General features: G+C 35.0%; 1 protein-coding gene across 5 annotated transcripts in view; it reads right to left on the minus strand.

Annotated features, from left to right (window-relative positions):
* The window catches only part of dlgap1a (discs, large (Drosophila) homolog-associated protein 1a), a 126,663-nt gene that overhangs the window by 71,888 nt on the left and 37,245 nt on the right, over positions 1–17,530 (minus strand). For all 5 annotated transcript variants that reach the window (XR_008152530.1, XM_052547982.1, XM_052547984.1 and 2 more), the window contains exon 2: positions 7,345–7,421. The gene's annotated coding sequence lies outside the window, so the exon portion shown is untranslated. The remainder of the gene's footprint in view (positions 1–7,344; positions 7,422–17,530) is intronic.

Below are 17,530 nucleotides of genomic sequence, written 5' to 3' on the forward strand. Positions count from 1 at the left end.
GGGAGGAAGTGCTGTTTTAATTTCTAATTTGTCTATTGAATGTGCTATTCAATAGTGCTTTCAAATCTGATGCCAGTGAGGTCTGTAAGAAGCCTTTGAACTGGGAATTTTAGTCATCGTCTGTTGGAAGACATTTGTTTTTTGTGGAGACTGAACTGAAGGTTCTTCTGAATGATGGATAAAAAGGGGACAACCTCATTGTGTTTTTACAGTATTTTAATTTGGTTTGCAATTTTAAATTTATCTATTGAATGTGTTATTCAAAAGTGCTTTCAAATCTGATGACAATGAGGTCTGTAAGAAAGCCTTTGAACTGGGAATTTTAGTCATTTTAGTGGATACTAACTAAACTGAAGGTTCTTCTAAATGATGGAAAAGAGGGGGCCAACCTCATTATGTTTTTACAGTGTTTTAATTTTACACTGGGCCAGTGTTCAGGACAGTTCAAAACCAGAAATGTAAAGCTCACATTTTGTTAAAGCATTTACATGAATAATTCAGCACAAGCCCTTTTATTATCTGAGCTGTAAAGTTGTCCATAGCAACCTTTTTAAGGCGGGAACGCTTAGTTACTTTATAAGATACCTGGTTTACCGAAATTATAAAAACTAAATATTCTGCAACAATATTTGCCTTATTTTTCAATGCAGAAGCAAGTTGTTTTCTTTAAATGTGTGAGACTTCTGATTCATTAGCCAGTGTAGGTAAATAACCAGATGAATAAAGTGCAGTAAATGTTGAAAAAGTATGTAAAGTAAAATAAAATACAATTATAATTTTTTTTTTATGAATACGATTACAAATTTCAACAATATGATAACAAAGACAATTTTGCAAAATCAAACATCTTAACAGACTGCACAGCAAAATAAATGGAAGCCCCTAATTTATGTAATGTAAAAATAAAGACACAACTGCATTGACCAGCTACCTGACGGACTGATAAATCATAAAAAGTAGTCATTGGCTTTAAGTGCAGCTGTTGATTAGCTCTATCTCTTCAGGACATTCGGTATAACACATATTCTAGCATGCTAATTTGGTGCTCATAAAACAGTTATTAATATCAATGTTGGAAACATTTGTGCTGCTTAATATTTTTGTGGAATCCATGTAACATTCTTTTCAGGATTTGTTGATCAATAGAAAGTTCACAGGAAAAGCATTTATTTGAAAAAGTATTTCTAATTCTGAATGTCTTTACTTTTGATCAGAGAAGAAAAAAAAATCTTAATGATGCCAAGCTTTTGAACAATATTATTTGGTAACACTTTAGATTAGGTAACACTATTCAATATTAAGTAGTTGCTTATTAGCATGCATTTACTACCATATTGGCTGATTATTAGTATATATAAAGCACATATTTAATGCCTTATTATTACGATCATATTTTATATATATGGGTCTCTCTTTATAACCCTTTATAACCCAGGTCTCTCCGACCAATGGCATGCGTCTTATCCACTGTGCCATCACCACCCCTATACTATAAATACTATAAATAACTATAAATAACCAGTAATTAGGAGTTTATTGAGGTAAGAACTTTAATTTTCAATATTGTGTCTAGAGGTGTTCTCTGTAAGCGACGTAAGATAGAAAACATAAGCATATACTTGGCAAATAAGGCTTCTGATTCTGAAAAAGAGGAAGTGTTCACAGCGCTCGTGCCTCACATGTGAGCACTGAATCAGTGACGCTAGTAACTACTAGCTTGACTCACACGTGTGTTTGTAGGTCAGAGGTAATGGTGGGGAAAGGAAGCCTCTGCTGCGAGACGGAGTTTCATAGAGTCTGCAACCATTTTTCATTCAAGGTGCCGTGGAGCAAAAGATCGGACATGAGATGCTAAGATACAGGTTATGCTTAGTGAGGCTGCACCATATTAATTTGAAGTGAACAACCTGAAATGATGAAATGATGAAAAACATAATAAGAATGAATCATCACAAGAAAATGTTTTCGCTTAAGATGTGTATGGCAGGAAGGAAATTCATTAAGTCTGTTACAAAACCTAGTGAGCTGCTTTGCTACCTACTGCCTACATAGAGAGCTGCCATCAAATACAGAATCCAAACTGAAATAGATCTTCATAAGTGACTGGTTTGGAACACACTACATAGACAGCAACTCTGTGCGTCATGCATGTAGAGATTTGAGTCACAATTGATTTCAAAATTGGTGATGACTGAACACACAAAAATATACATACACTCAAAAGTTTGGGGTCTTTAAGATATTAAGTTTTTGATAGAAGCTTGTTATGCTCACTAAGGCTGCATTTATTAAAGATTACAGTAAAACTAATATTGTGAAATACATTTTGATGTAAAAAAAAATATAATTTTGCCACTGTATAATGCATATTAACATAGCATTTATAAGCACAGCATTGCTTTATTTACAGTGGCAACCAAGTAAATGCTATATTTCTGCTGTACCATAAGCACCACCAGCTGGCAGAGAGTTAATTTGCAGTTCTCATTTAGCCCATCTGCTGTTTTTGTTTCATGCAGATATGTTAAATGCAGCATAGTTTTACAAAACTAAAGTAAGGCCATTCTGTTTTTGCTCCAATTTTGAAATCTAAATTTTGATTAAAAACTGCACGTTGCATCTTTGTTTGAATTTTGATTAAAATAGAGTGGCTGCCTCAAAGTTTAAATGTAAAGAACACACTCAAAGCCTTAGTTTGGTTATATAAAAATATTTATTTTATTTGTGTTTTTTATTCATTTGTTTTGTTTTAACATTTCAATTTAGTTTTGTTATATGAAAGATTTGATTTTCACAGACATATGAAACATTTTGTCCAAGCAGACAAAATAAAATGACAGTGACACCTTTTAATACATTTTTTTTTTTTTTTTTTTACCATAAATCTAATTTTGTTTTAAAAAAGTAAGAAAATTGTATCGAGAAATCATGAATCATATCACATAATGAGTTAAGTGAATCGTTACTTCTCTAATTATTATCAATGTTGAAAACAGTTGTGCTCCCTAATATTTTGGTCGAAATCATAACATTCTATGATGAATAGAAAGTTCAAAAGAACAACATTTATTTTAAATAGAAATCTTCTGTAACATCAAAAATGTCTGTATTGTTTTGATGAATTGAATGCATCCTTGCTTGACGAAATGAAAGTTCATTTAAACGACAATTATCTTTACACCTAATTTGTAATAGTACAAACAAATTCAGGGTTTTCTATTATTTTAAACTATTATAATCACTATTTTAGTACTCTCTCTCATATCCATCTTAAATTGCTTAATACAATCTGGAATTGCCTTCTTAATTTAGGATACATGCAATGCTGCCTTTGAATATGGCCAAAGCAAGGTATTTTAGGACAATTCATTTGCCTACCTGGAGGCAGCAGATGGGGTTTTGTAGCTTTCTGTACTGAGAGCATGTTGAATAACTACTGACTAAAGAGAAATGTTAGCATAAAGATATCTATAATCAGGGGTGCACCTAATTTTTTCAGCCTGGTTCTCATAGGAGAACCTGGAGATTTGTTTTGGTCCTCACACTGCATATAGCGTGACCCATTAAATAATAAATTATAAAAAAATAATTAATAATAGTTATAATATTATTGCACTTTATTTATTTAGTTCTTTTTTTAAATAAAATAATAGTAAATAAACTAAATAATAGTGTGTGATAATATTATTAAAAATAAAAGGCAGTCCTAGTATTAAATACAAATACATATATTTTAGAGTAAACTTAAAAATAAAATGCTAATATTTACTACTACTTTCTTTGTTTGCCCCTTTAAGAAGAATTGCTTTATATATGCCCCAATGTTAAGTCGCTTTGGATAAAAGCGTCTGAAAATAAATAAATAAAAGCATATTCAAACTTTAAAATGAGCAAGCTTTTATTTTGGCAGGTTGCCGGCAAGTAAGTATACGCGCTTCCGGATTTAGCACTGCTGCTGATTAAAGAGCGTCAGTGGATGAATGTCATAGTTTTACATAGTGCTTTGAAAACAGCATGGCATAGCCTAGATGTATGCTTTCAGGTGTGATCTAAAATGGTAATTGTGGTAATTAACAGCTGTCAACCATGTCGGTACGCAAATGCGCTGTCAGAACATATTTATATAACACATTTTTTAATTTGGTCGCGCATGCGGACCTGCGGGTCACTTATGTGCACCCCTGTCTATAATGACCATTAAGTGTATCAACGGTATATCCTGGAGTTACTGTACACATACACTTAATAATGTCATGCTTTACATTACATTAAGTTCTCAGATCCAAAAGAAAGAATCACCTTCTAATGCATTTACATAAGACACGCATACAGTACATATGAAAAAAATAAATAAAAAAATAAATATATATATATATATATATATATATATATATATATATATATATATATATATATATATATGTGTACAGTGATTTTCTTCTCCAAGAGTTGGAATCAGTAATGACTGAATCATCTGTCATTTTGATGCAGTAGTGGGATTTGTACTACAATGCGTCTTCTATACTCAGCGTGAGCATCATATACCCATCAGTTCATTGCTGCTGTTTTAAAAATGAGGGTCACAAATGTGTCTCACTTCCATTATCGCTCTAGTGTGATTCAGGTTGTGTCACTAACAAAAACTGGAAAAAATCCCTCTTTTTAAAACTTTTCAGCTCATAATCTCATCAGATAAAGCTGTTTTAAATGGGGAGCAGAACATGGGAAAAGAGGGGAAATATGGAGATATTAAACTGAAAATTTAATGAGCAGAGCTCTCGCCACGGGCAACACAGAGCCACCATTCTGAGAAAGTGCATCTCCCACCACGTGTTTCACCTTCTGCTGTGACACGCTCGCTGGGGACAAAAACGGCTCACAAAAGACGGGCAAGAGCACACATGAATGGCACAACATGACCTATTTTTTAGAAAATGCCCAGCAACTTCAGGCAGCTCTATCACTGAGCTTATGGATGCTTTATTTACAGATACCTTTCTCTTGAACCTTTATGAAAACAAAGCCATAAAAAAATGAGAATGAGAATGAGGATGAGAAAAAAAATGGAAATGCAATGAACAAGCAACCAGTATAAGTTTTAGCATTATCTAAAACAAACAAACAATCAAATAAATAAAGTTAATACTTAAAAAAAATATATTATTCATTATTACAAAATAATTACAAAATAATTGTTACAAAAACCTCGTAGAGTTTTGGAACAACTCAAAGGTGACTAAATGATGAAATTAAATGAGTAGAAGCATATAAGTTAGTTAAATTAATTAAAGCTAATACTTTTTTAAATATTATATTATTTAAATAATAATAATAAAAAAATTGTTACAAAAACCCATACAGCTTTGGAACAACTTAAAGTTGAGTAAATGATGAAAGTAAATGAGTAGAAGAATATCAGTTAAGTCCTACTATAGTTACGAGAAATTCTTCTCTAAAAAACAGTTAGGACTACTAGGCATGCTACATATCATAGTTAATATTCATAAACCAAGTTGAAAAAGTTAACATTATGCCCCACCTAAATTTTACATTCATATGTCCTTGTTGTAGCTGTTTAACTTTATTCAATAACTCATACTGTAATGACCTTAAAGAAAAGAACAATACTGATTTCAGATCAAGAAAACAGTAACATTTTAGTCCTTTGTTCTCCCTCAGGAACAAAAAAAAAGTAATTAATTAATTAATTTAAAAAAAAATACCAGAAAAAATGTGGCATCTTATCTCCTTCGCTTGATGACGGTTACCTCGCAGTCAATGGACGTCATTCCAGATTAGTCATCAAGTACTGCTCTTCAGATCGACTTGTACTCAGACGCTGTTGTGGACTAAATAATGTTTCTTTTTAGATGCCGCATTTATACCAAAGTGTTCCCATCGCTATGTGTCACTTCGCGTGGGATTCTAATGTTTATTAAAATATATGGATGATCTAGAAAATAGATGGTTGTAAGTTTAACAACCTCTCATTTCCAATGGTCCTTTTAGCATAGGGTACATGATGTTACAACCACACTGAAAAAAAAACTAATTCAGATTCATATGCTCTTCCATATTCCAGCATCTATTCTTCCCATAGATTTCAAAAACACTTTAGAAGAGAAAAATTGAAAACTAAATAAGTGTTTAAAATCAAATCACATCTTTTCAAACATGGCAGACCCACTACACAGTGGAAAGATTGTTTTGCTTGCGTTATGGCAGCTGTAGACTGAACATTCATGCAGCACATGAGTGTGATTAAATTAGGCCGTGTCACTACCTCCATTTAACTGGTGTTCCTGCACAGCAAACAGTTCTGTCCTAATGAAAGCAGCCAGGCTGCAGCACTCCAGAAGCCCTTATCAGTGTGTGTCAGATTAGTCTTCTACTGAGCACTCCTAGATAACTTAACAGCCATGACTCTTCTCCAGTGAACCTGCAGACTGTGTGTGGAGCACTGGAGCCACAGTATCAGATGATAGTCCTGTGCAAGACAGTTAATCCAAGTACACTGCTGATTCAAAGGAGCCGCAGCCTTGGGAGAAACCCAAGGGTGGCATATGGTTCCTCCAAACTCAATATAACTGCTCCTGCTATTCGTCTGAAAGCACTGCGTGAAGCTGCTAGCTAAAGCTATGACAACTGGAGGTCATTTGTGAGCATCCGGATTGTAATAATAGGTTGCTATTGATTTCTAGTAAAACTAATCTAAACAACCTTAATACAAGATGCAAATTTTTACTTGAGGAGCTCAACTGTGTAAAGTGTCAATGACATGAGGCTCACGTATTTTGCTAATTTCAAAATCAAAAAAATTCATCAAAAGCGACTTACAGTGCATTCAGGCTATATATATTTATTTATTATTATTATTATTTTTTAATCAGTATGTGTGTTCCCTGGGAATTTTCTTAAAAAGTTACATTTTCTTTTGGAAATATTTAAAAAAAATCTAGATAAATGACATGTTTATGAGCAGCAGAATATCAACCCATAACCAGGTGAAAGCCTAATCTTCTTGTCCTAATCTAATAAACAGACTGTGTTTTCCTTGACAAGAGATGAGTGTGTGTGAGCAGAGGTGTGTGTGCTACCCATCTGTCTGTGGCTTCTCACGGACGATTTTGTGTCCTTCCATGCTCTCCAAAATAACACACCAAACAACAGGTGAGCATATTAAACAATGTCCCATCTAATTCAATTATTATTATGCATATTACAACAAGGTCAAGAATGAGGTTAATCCGAATGATACCAAACAGCATTAGCAATCCAGGCAGATTTCCACAGAGCTCATAATACAACACAAAATATTTGGGGAACACACAAAATCATACTCACGCTTAACAGTTCCTCATTTTCGGCTGATGTATTCCAGTGCACACAGGAATCCTTTTGTTACAAAACTCCACACCAGCCTGACGGAGAGAAAGAGAAACAGAACTGTGGTTATTAAATTTAGCAAGAGCACCAACAGGGACGTTCACAAAGCCAGAAAATATACCGCTACCTAATTTGAGCAAGAGAAGAATAAAATGGGAGAGGCTTTATGGTTCTCATTAGTGTTTATTATCCGAGATGAAGAGAGGGTTGAAGGCAAAGGCACTTCAAACACATGGGGTGAGAGAGAACGAGCGAGGAGTCTTCCTGACACACTCTTTAAAGGCTCGCAGACAAAAGACAGGCTTGTAAACAAACACGACTCAACAAATATAAAGTGCATTTACAGACAGGCAGATATTGCCCTCGGAAATATGCATGGGAAATAATAAATTACTCAAATTTCAGACCACCCAGAATTTGTTAAAAAAGGAAGGGAGCAGGCAATAGGCAAGGATTTAGATTTTTTTTCAGTTACATTTATAAACCTTTATAATTTCAAATAAAACAAGAGCTTTAAATGAGTTAAAATTAGTGTGAAACAGTGTTTAACTTCATGATTTTTCCAGAAACCGATATTTCCGATAAGACAATACAATGTGTAAATTGTGTGAATTTCACTGTAAGGATGACACTCGTAAGTGTCGACTAGATTTTCACAATTACTATTTTTGTCTTGTGTACCAGTAAAATTATTTTGTGTAAAATAAGATTCCATTATTAAGATTCAGGGAGGTATTTTTCAAAAATACAGATCACAAAAATCACAGATTTTTGTTGCCATGGAGAACACAAAGGTTTTTGTTTCTCATCTCTGGCAATGTTAATATCAAACCACCAATCAAAATCAAAATTCTCTATGGCACTTTTAGGATAGCACTCTGTCATGTCATTTAACTGAGACTCCAAAGAGCCTTTTATGAGCTCCATGGGGAGATATCAGATCAATATTATGATTTCATCCCTACATTTGCATATTGAACTCTTTATGAGATCCTCCACAGTAGCAGTCGTCAAAGCATTTGTGAGAGCCATGGATGTATCTGGACAAAACACAAAGACACACACACACAATAAACTGAGCATTTTTATGATTAAGCCGGCTCTTCCTGATCCTCAGGATGCAGCTCAAGACAAGCTGTTTCCTCTGCGTCATTATTCACACAGATGAGCATCATTGGCTTTGATCATTAGATGTTATCTTTGATGAAACGTTGTAACACAAATGGGTAAATATCTGCTGAGAGTGAGACGTAATGAGTGGGAAGTGCTGTCTTGATTTCCCAGCTGATCTGAATTTATGGAGGTTTTCTGCCCTGTACCCTCTCTATAGATCCCATAGGTGATCCAGAGTTATTATAGCGAGAACACTTCCTCTTAAAGTGAAAAATACAGATTAAGTCCTTACACAACCTCTCAGTTGAACAGCTACTGCTGTGTACAAGATAATTTCAAGGCTGAACCTTGAAATTCAACAACATCCTCATCCATGTTCCTTTGAAGCGATAGTTCTTAATTTCCTTACCCTCAAGTTGATTCATACCTGTAAGAGTTTCTTTGAACTCTTGAACACAAAATAATATATTTTGGATAATGTTGGTAACCAAAACGTTGACGGGTAGTTAACGCTGAAAAAAAAAAAAAAGTCACAGGCATTCTTCCTAAATTTTTCTTTGTGTGTGTTAGCATTATAAATACACTCATACAAATTTAAAATAAGTGGACGGCGAGTGATAACTGAATTTTCCTTTTTTAGGTAAACTATCGCTTCAAGACGTATGGAACAAAACAAAAGCAACAATATGATAACATATTCCACGTTGATATTAAAATACTTTTTATTTAACAATTTTCACTCAGATTTGATAAATATTTATAAAGAAAGGCAAATAACAGAATTAAATGTGAATTTCTAAAACAGAAACACAAACAGTAGATCAGCATTTTCACAGGCAAACAGGTTCATTAAAAAAGTCAGCAAAAGCAATTGTATATTTCTTGAATAACGTACTTCAAAAAACCTGTTTTTTACAACTCTTTACAATTTCTTATTACAGTGTACAATACTACAATAGTTGATCATTATCAGATCATTAGCTATTAAAACCACACCACAAATATGAATGGTGGCAGGAGCAGATGTGTACTTAATGTAATTTATTCAATAAGAAATAATATCAATTTGGAAATCACAAAATAAAATAATAATAAATAATAAAATAAAATATATATATTTTTAGTTTTATTTTAATTTATTGATTTATTTATCTTCCCTGAGTGGGTTGTGCAGCGGCGCGGTTCCAGTGCGGATGAATCTAATGTTTTGAGGAGTCACGGCACCGCTGTGGATGTTTACTGTACTTCACAATCACAGATCCTAGCCTACATCTTGAAATATATGACCCAAATAAGAATTTTCATTGTATACTGTCATCCGAACGAGTATGTAACAAGTCCTGCACTTTTGTTTTGACCAACTGAGGAAAAAAGCATTACAATAAATCATGCTGCCAATGGTGATTTAATCTAATGATCGATTATTATTATTGTTATAATTTATTCTCACATTATTAATGTTAACAACATCAGCATTGCATGACTATGAGTATGGTGTGTTTAAGCACGTATTTAAACCAAAAAAAAGTAACGGACTGCAGCTTCAAGTAAAATGAAATTAAATGTAAAAACACCCCAGCAAGGAACTCTTGTTGACTCTGTTTTAGTAATTAAATATAGTTTGACATGGTGTGCAAAATGTGTTTGAAATTGACTTTCCTGCCATCAGGTGATTGTAGTCTTTTCATACATAATAATAAACTGCTGATGTTACTTTGCATACAGATCACACTTACACAGTCCAGCGCCTCAGGCACAAACAAACAATTTACTTTGGACGAATATATTAGCATACAGTACAGTATACATTGGAATACACTCGCATGCATAAATGACCTCTAATTATGTCCTTGACCAAATAGCACATTAAACTTTTTTCAGTATCTCAGCGCTTCGATCCTACACCACAAAAACATACATCTTCACCAGTCACAGATCTTCTCGAGATGACCTTTGACCATCACTATTATAGGAAAATAACGGTCTTGACACGCTGTATATAGAGCTTAGCCTAATTCAATTGTCTGCTATTCTCAGTCCCCGTACGAGAGGCTCTTCTTACGCCCAGCTCCTGTGTGTATCACCTGTGATTGATGGAGATAATGAATGAGTCTACATCCATTACCGTGATGCGGGCTGCTGTGTGAAGTAATATCAAAGCAGGGACGTGGTGGGAACGCTGAGCACTGGATAGGCCAGGAGCCCGACCAGCCAATCTCACTGATATATGGCACCGCCTCAGGCTACCTGGCAAAAGACTAACCCATGCTAATGCAGTATGTTCACTTTTAGAGCATGCAGCTCAAATTGCTGTTCTTCACTCAGCAGTCAAACTCATTTCGAAATTCAGAGGGGGAATTGTGAACACAGCTACCGTTGTTTTAAAACCAGCACTGACTGACGCCACATCCGTAAAAATGATAGTTTAAACAAAAATTAAGATTCTGTCGTCATTTACTCATGACATCCAAAACCTGTATAATATATGTGGAACACAGAAGAAGATATTTTGAAGAATGATGGTAACTAAACAATCCCTGCTAGCAATGACTTCAATTGTATGAGGGGAAAAATGTACAAAGGGAAGCAAGCAAAACTGTTTGGTTACCAAAATTCATCAAAATATCTTTGATTGTGTTCTTCAGAATAAAGTCATACATGTTTTGATTAGCATGAGGGTGAGGAAATGATGACAGAATTTTCATTCTTTTTGGACTATGCCTTTAATATTTTTACTTGGGCAATGAAATGTGTCTAGGGTATAGACGAGATCATAAAATGAAGTCATAAAATGTAGCCTAATCTTTTCTGTTGCATATACAGTAGTGCCAACTGATTAAAACTTCGCAACAGCAACCTGAGAGCACAAGATGATTTTTAAAGTTGATTAGTTTGCATTTTATTGTACTAGTCTTTGAGTGGAGGGGAGGAGTGTGCAGTAGGTCAGAGAGAGAGAGAGAGAGAGAGAGAGAGAGAGAGAGAGTGAAAGAGGAACTGAGAGATGGCATTCGAAACAGCTGCCAGGGCTCATTGGAGTTGTATCACAGCTCACTTTACAGGCAGCAGAACTCTGGCAACATGCATCATCTTTACAGAACAGTGGGGCTTTTTCCTCAAAGGCTAATTTAATAGAAACAGATGATAGCAGTATTAAGGAAGAGGGACTGAAGTTGAAATCAGGAATCAGGGAATCATAGAAACATATAAACAAAGCTACACCTAAACCACTGATAAATATCCATTAATAATTAAATCATTAATTAAAATCACCTTGCCATTTGCTTGTTCCTAAATTCGTTCATTCATTCAGTATGATAATACTTATTTGTATCATGGCTATTATTATTTTATAACTAAAATGACAAAACGTTTTATTACTACTAAACTACAATACATGACATTACTACTAAATGAATAAAATTAATATTCCTTTGAATAAAACAAAAAATAATCATTTTATTGCCAAGGCAACGTTTTGTAGTACATAAATTAGCGAAACTAAATAATCTAAAAATGTAATTTTAAAGATGTAAAGATTTTTGTATGCACAAGGAGTCTAACAACAGCCAGTGATCCACACAGAGATCTGATTTCATCATCATCCAGTCCGTATGAGATTACATGCAGAATCAAAAAAATAAATAAATAAATAAAATAAAAAAAACTGTGGCAACGTTGCAAAGACACTTGAAGAAACCTTGTGCATACAGACTTCTTGTGCATATAAAAATCTCACTGTCTAACTTACTACAGTTAATGACAAAATAGATGTCTGGAAATATAAACTAATATTTCCTACTGACACACTACAGCAAAGAATAAAACCATTATGTTTTGTAGCAAAATTAGTAATGGCCTAAGACTTTTGAACAGTGCAGTATATTTATTTTTTATATTTTTTGTTGTAATTTACTTCGCCCTTCAGCTACTAATGTCAAAAAATATAAAAAAAATTTAATGGGCTTCCCTGAACACTACACCGTTAGCCATCGGTCAAGCAATCATATAAACTCGCTCTCAAACTTACCCTAGTTGAGCCAATGTAGCTATGTCATGCCGGTCAGCCTACTCTACTGCTACTGAAAACCAAGTCAAAGCAGTTTCACAGTAAAACTCATGTCCTTAGAATCACAGCTAATGGTAACAGATATAAACTCTGGCATCTTGTGCATATCAAGTAAATAAGAACTTGAGTAAGGCCTCACCCACGTTTTCTGAACCTCATTCCTGGCGTCTGCAGTGAAGCAGATCAGGCCGACAGCACTGCACAGTTCATCTGCCACCCAGCCTGATCATGTGACACAGATGAAAGACAGACGAAGAGCAGCAATACCTCTACTGGCTCATCTGCTTACTAAGTGGTTCACTTTGCAGTATTGATGTTTGATATTTACATAGTACTGAATGTGAAATTTAATAACATATAATGAGCTTGAACAATGGGATTTGCAACCACAATGACACTGGTGTGAACCCAAATTTGAAACCTCAACACAATCAACACATCACTACGGACCACTGATAGAGTTACATGTGCTTTGTTCTTCACTTTTCGGCAGGCTATAGCTGACTACAGTACACGTGTGTGAAAGGGAGAGAGATCTCATTTGAACTAAATCAGACAGTCAGGATCTTTAGTTGTTTAAATGATCCATATGCCTGCTTGTTGCTCATTAGCACTACATATTCATTGCTATTTTATTAAAAGCAATGCTGCAATTCTGGGTTTGTATACACACACACACACACTGCATATTAGATGATTTGTGAAGGATCATGTGACTTTGAAGACTGGAGTAATGGCTGCTGAAAATTCAGCTTTGCCATCACAGGAATAAACTAAATTTTAAAACATATTGAAATAAAAACAGTTCTTATAAATTGTAATAATATTTGTATATTTGTAATAACATGTAATTGTTTTAATCCATGGTTCTGGTTAACCGTAAAACAAGAGATACACTATATCTTTAAAAGCACATAGTATGCTTTCAAATATAATCATACTGATAACGACTGGGTAAGTACTGATACACAGTGCACACAGCTCAGGAAATGCAATTTACTAAACACCATTATGACATTCTGTGTATTAAAGTGGGTCACATGTGAAATCCAGCCCCTGAAAAAAGATGAGCAGAAGAAAAAGAAGTGATCAAGAACTGAGGAAAGGTGGAATGGGTTAAGGATAGGGCTAGGAATTAAAAACCAATTCCAGAATCTGATACATAAGGTCAAGAATAAGATACTTCTCGTAAAATTTCAATTTCAGCTGTCAATGCTTGCATCTTATTTATTTATTAATTTATGCAGAAAAGGAGCGGTTAAAATGTATTTGTCTTTGAATCATTCATCCAGTGTGTATTTGTCTTTGAATCATTCATGAATCATTCTGATTCATCCAGTAATAAAACAAGTTAATCCTGAGTGAGTCATTGAATCATTCCATTCATAAATTCCATGACACTGGTTAGTTGTCTAATGTTTTTTCTTCAGAATTCTGAGAAAACTACAACCTCCATAAAAAAAAAAAAAAAAAAAAACGTCTTCATTTATTCAGAATAATGCAGCTATATTTTGCACACAAACACCTCTTAAACAAGTCCAGTTTTTATGTAGAGGACAAGACACAGAGATGTAAACATAATAAAGGTACTATTTTTTTACAAGATAAAATAACTCCACTAGTAGTGTTTGCTCTATTCATAACAGATAACAAAAACGCTTATTTAAATACTGGTATTAAAAGTTCAATAACTTTAATGGTGAAATGGTCTGCATGCACCAATGACAGCTGTAAAGAGATACAGCCCACGACCTCTCAAGAGGGAAGTGCTCTGTGATTTCAGGATCAATGGGCCTCTCAGCTAAAACTGCATGAGGATGAAAATGGAGGCCTCTCATGGAGAGCAGCAGTCACTAAAGCAGCTCATGAGAGCACTGCGCTGGCTTCAACAGTGTCATTCAGCTGGCAGACAAAACTCACAAACACTGTTACACAAGGACATACAGCCTCTACACTCGACACTTTGATTAAAAATACAGTAGACAGTAATATTGTGAAATTTATAATCTATTTACACTTACTGTTTTCTATTTTAATATATCTTCAAATGTAAATGGTTCCTATTAGGGGTGTCCATGGTTAACCGGTTAACCGATTAACCGTTAAAAATTGTGTAACCGAGTGAAACATTTTGCTCGGTTAAGTGACGTCAATGGCGTGCATTGAATTTAGTTGTAATACATTTTTGCACCACCAGAGACCGCCAGAGCGCTCCCAGACATTTGTAACGTCCACAAGAAGAAGTCATTTTTCTAATATGAAGCGGGCTAATACGAGTGACGGGGCAAAATGCAAGTATTGCAATACAGTGCTTAGATATACTTCAAGTACAACCTCGTTGTTGTAATCTCAACAGCCAACACCCGGGCATCATTAGGCCGGTCAGGACACACTGGATGCGTGGCGAAAGCATCTCAGCTGCGTGGCGTGTCTGTTTTTAATTCGGTTCCCATGTTAATAGGTTAGAGCTTGCCGACTGCCTGCGTGAGACGCGCGGCTCAGGCGCGGCTCGACGCGTGAATGCTAGAAATAGAACCGACGCCTTGTTGGAAGCGTTTCCAGGCAAAGTATAATAGGAAAATATGTTTATATGTCATTTTGTACACAAATACATATTAATTCGTGACATGTTGATATTTGAAAGTCTATAGGTTGACATAAATTCAGATATAAATGTAATTTAAATAAATAAATAAATAATTATCGATTTTCAAATATTGTACGTGTCAAACATAGTCATAGTCATAGCCTTAGCGAGGCGGCCGCGGAGTCTCCTTGTTACCTTTTGCCTTATACATTTTAGGCTTATTCTCAAATTCAGATTGTGTTAATGGGCGGCATTATTAGGCAGTTTTAATAGGACAATTTGACCGGAGAGATTAAATTTTGTCGGACATTCCTTTTTTTTTTTTTTTCGGCCAATGTCCGGAAATTACTATGGTTATGGTTACTATGGCACACTATGGTTAACCGAGTATTAACCGCTAAGGGCCTCGGTTAACGGTTAATGAAAAACTTGAGAACGTGCAGCCCTAGTTCCTATGATGAAAAGGATCATGTGACTGTCTTCGGTGTCACATGATCCTTCAGGGATCATTCTAATAAAGCTCATTTTGTGATCAAAAAACTTTTTTATTATTATCAATGATGATTGTTTTGCCTAATATAATTGTCGAAACCATGATATATTTTCTATTTTTTTTTTCAGAAATTTTTGATGAAAAGAAGGTAAAAAAGAAATGCATTTAAAAAAAGAGCATCTTTACTGTCATTTTTGATTGTTTGCATTCTTGCTGAAAAAAGCACTTAAAAAATAGTAACGATAGTATGTTTTTTCGAAATGTAAAATTATCCTTATACATTTATTTTGATATTTACCAACAGGCGTGAATTAGACCATGACAACCAGCCAAACTCCTTGATGGTAGCTTTTAAATATCATGACATATAAATATGGTAATGATACTGTACCAAGGTATGATCATATTAATACATGGATAATTCCATTACAGGGTGCTGTGCTCAGGTAAGTATGACTGTGGACATGTAAATAACGGTAGAGGCTGAATGAGATTGGTTTTCCAGCAGTTAGAGATGAGTAAGAGAGCGCAGCGCTGGGGGTGGCCACTGAGTAGGCGTGCAGACTGGCACCTCACTGACGCCAGCCTTCCAGCACATCATCACTGCTGGCGCACACAGACAACCTTCCTCTACAGCCTCTGCATAAGAATTACTACTTTTATCACATCAGAAAGCATCCAAACCTGTGGGATCTTCAATACAATTGAACAAGTACTCTGTCCAAATGATTTGATGCAACACGATTCTGGTGAAAAGCAATTTGCCTGTTCACATTACAACTGAAAATGCTGAAAATGCTCTATATATCCTATATATATATATATATATATATATATATATATATCCTGATCCATCCATCCAAGGCCCATATACATTGGTTGACATTTGTAATTTATTATTTTTGGCATCACCAATAGGTTTTTCCTGTTCGGCCAATGTGTCAGAAATGGGACTTTTATTTTGTCTGCACTGAAAATTCCAGCAATCGAGCACCCTTTCTCTGTAAATTGGTGGCTATGGAAAGGGACATGACATTTCCTGCCCAGGAGACGAGTGCTGCCGATCACAACACACTGGCCAAGCAAACCAATCACAGCACATTTCATATTTCAGAAGGCGGGACTTCATTTATTACAGGAATTATTTAAGCGGTTCATGCCAGACTTGGGAGAGAGGTGTTGTAATAATGTAAAATATGTGAAAAATAATGTGTCTTTTGAACAACCTCATATGAGAGCCTGTTCTAGTACACACCCAAAACAAAATCAAGACTTTATAAAAGAGCATAATAGGACCCCTTTAAAATATTTTGCACATCATACAGTATTTCAGTGTGATTACAGGTCTTTTTGTGCTTTTTACCTAAATCTATCTATGCAGCAGCATAATGAGATTTAAACTTTTTCAACACAATACAAATCACAATGGCAGTATATGACAGGATAATCGCTTATGAAGTTGGAATCACCTGTTGCTTTCCTGAAGACATAAAAAAATAGTTTTCCCAAAGGGCCTGAAGTTTATTTACTAACAGCTACTGAAATATTGCACACGCTCAAAGTAACACCAGGCACAGGCCTCACAGTTCTGAGATAAAATGATGCCCCCTCATCCACAAATCAGACAGATACTTTGCCTTCAGTGAAGACTCTCGCCAATCAAGGCTTGGCTTTTATTCTCCCTAATTTGGAAGCATGTGACCACACAAGCTCTGTGACCCTACTTCAACCCTTTAGTCTCATCTCAGAAGCCCAGATACATCAGCTTATTAAAGGGACAGCGCACATAAGAATCCCAAAGCATAATGACATACACACAAACATCGCTTTAATTAAGTAAAAGACACTCCCTCCAACCAAACACTCACATAAAAAGTCGTTCATT

The sequence above is a fragment of the Carassius gibelio genome, chromosome B2 (assembly GCF_023724105.1).
Source record: "Carassius gibelio isolate Cgi1373 ecotype wild population from Czech Republic chromosome B2, carGib1.2-hapl.c, whole genome shotgun sequence".
Lineage (NCBI taxonomy): Eukaryota > Metazoa > Chordata > Actinopteri > Cypriniformes > Cyprinidae > Carassius > Carassius gibelio.